We start from the raw sequence: 2,574 nt of genomic DNA, 5'->3' as shown, positions 1-2,574 counted from the left end.
CGCTCATTTCAATGGTCTGGGAAAGTTATAGGAGGAGCAGCCTTTCTAAAATCACAATTAAGAACAGGATGAGACGCACACTGATTACCACTGATTACGGGAGCCCAGGCTGGCTACCCGTCTCTCCCAGCCTCACTGCTGCTAGATGCAACTTTCCAAAGGCTGTCTCCCTTGGACTGAGACTGAGAATCCATAGAAATCTGGTGGCTGCAGTATCAGGTTCTGATTCAGCGTCCAGGCACTGAAGACCTCCCGATGTGGCTCTGTCTTCTTCCAGCCATGTGGGCCAGACCCCTCTCACCTGCACTTTCCAATCACTGTGCCCCTGTGAGTCCCCCCTCACCCGCTAATCCTCAACATCTGGCTCCACGCCCACGTCTCCCTTCCACCCTCCTCTGATCTCCCTGGCACCGGCTGCCCACACCAGCCATTTCCTACATGTCCCAAGGCTGCCCAAGGCTATCAATCTTTTTCTGATAAACACATCTCACCGGTAAGTAGAACTTGCCAACAAAGCGCTTCCGCGAGATGCTTCACGTGTTCCTCAGGACAACCCTACAAAGGAGGGATGACTCCACTTTGCAAATGAGCCTAAGAGAAGTTGCTACAGGGACCCTGATCTTAAATCTCCACTTTGTGGAGGCCGAGCTCGCCTCCCCGCTGGGGCTCCTGGCGCACTCTCTCCTCCCGCCCACGCTGAAAGACCCGGCACAGGCCTGCGGCACAGGTGGGGTTACCAAGAGCAGATGGGAGGGAGCTATTGCCCTCTGGTCCTCCTAAACAGGGTCTTGTAGAAAAGTGTCCCCAAAGACGGGTGGCAGAGATTTATCACCACGTTTCCAGAATTCGAAAGAGGAATTTGCATGCCCAGATGTGGGCTTTTGCATTCTATGGGGTAGGCAGGGCCTTTGCCACAAGATCAGTCTCCCTCCAGAATGGGTGCTCCTGTCTGCTCCCACCGCCCCCTCCATCCTGGGAGACCCCGCGCCGCTGGCAGGAAGGAGGGAGGGTCGAGGGTCTCTGTGTCCGCGGGGCGGGTGGGGAAGGGAGCGTGAGGCCGTAGGAAAAGCGAGAACGCGGCCTGTCTCTGGGTGAGTCCCAGCGATGCCTAACCGGGAGCGGGGCTGCTCCCCTAAGCCTGAGCCTCCCGGGAGGACTCTCCGCGCCGGCTCTGCGTCCCCACAGCGGTCCCGCAGCGCCACCTAGTGCCACCCCAGGAGAATACGCGTCCCCCGCTGCGCTGGGGAGGACGCTGTCCAGGAGGCCACAGCACCTCCGAAAGGCCAGAACCCGGGCCAGCGCCTTCACGGCCACCTGCAGGGCCGCGTGGCCGGCACCCGCCTCGTTCACGCTGCCCGGCTGCTCACCTGCACCGGGACATCACCCCTGCCCTTCCTCTCTCGTCGGGTCATTTTGAGAGGCAAATGGAAAGGCCATCATGTAGAACGGTAATGTGCCTTGCAAGGGCAGGACTAAGTGCCACTCACTGAGAACTCAGAACCCGTGAGGATTATCACTAAGTCCCACAGCAACACTGAAAGGTGGAGCTGATCAAACCCATGTTGCAGAAGAGAAACCGAGTTTCAGAGAGTGGAGCAACACATACAAGTTCACCCCACTAGTGGAAGGCACAGCCGGAGGGGGGGGGGATTCATGCTAATCCCAAAGCCCTGGCTCCCCTGGAAGGGAACCACTGCTATTACCGTCATCGTCTTCTTAGAGCTGCCTGTGCTGGAAGAACACAGGCCCTCTCTCCATACAGACGCGGGTTCAAAGCCACCCTGCGGCTCAGCAGCTGTCCGGCCCAGACAGGCCACGGATCCACCTCACAGCCTCACCTTGTGCACCCTCCCCAGAAGTGTGCTCCCCGCCTGCCACAGCTCAGGCCCCTCTTCCTCCACAGACGCCTCCCCTCTGACCACCCAGCTCCCAGGGTGAGGGGGCTTGCCCTCCCCTGATCTCCTACAGCCCTGCAAGGGGTCCTAAACAGTCTGACACCAGATTGAGGTATATCACGTTGCCCCCATCCCATCCACTCTTGTGTCAGCATCTCCTCTCCTCAGCCAGGCTGGAGGCTCCCCAGGGTACACAGGCTCGGCTCGCAGCAGCACTCCACAGGCACTCTGCCTGGTGGTTTATAAACATGCTCACAAATTCTTTGATATGTCTCCCTTCAGAAAGTGGAGTCTAATCCACCTCCTTGAATATTGGCTAGTCTTAGCGACTTGTTTCTAATGAATGAAGGGAGATGGAAGTGATGCTGTGTGGTTTTCAAGACTAGGTCAGAAAAGGTGATATGGCCTAGCCCATTTGTCTCTCTCGGGATGCTCACCCTTGGAATCTAGCCACCAGGATGTGAAGAAGCACAGGCCACATGGAGAGGCCACGTGTAGGTATTCTGGCTGGTAGTTCCTGCCGAGGTCCTGCTGATGTCAGCCAACATGAACTGCCAGCATGGGACGGACCAGTGACCCTTCAGATGATCCCAGCCACAGCCTTTGAGCCACCCCACCAGTGCAAGGGAGAGCAGATGAGCTGTCCCCACCAAGCCCTGGTCAATTGCAGATTCATGAG

This window comes from Galeopterus variegatus, unplaced genomic scaffold, assembly GCF_000696425.1.
Source record: "Galeopterus variegatus unplaced genomic scaffold, G_variegatus-3.0.2 Scaffold12280, whole genome shotgun sequence".
In the NCBI taxonomy this organism is placed as follows: domain Eukaryota; kingdom Metazoa; phylum Chordata; class Mammalia; order Dermoptera; family Cynocephalidae; genus Galeopterus; species Galeopterus variegatus.
This window is presented reverse-complemented; position numbering follows the sequence as displayed.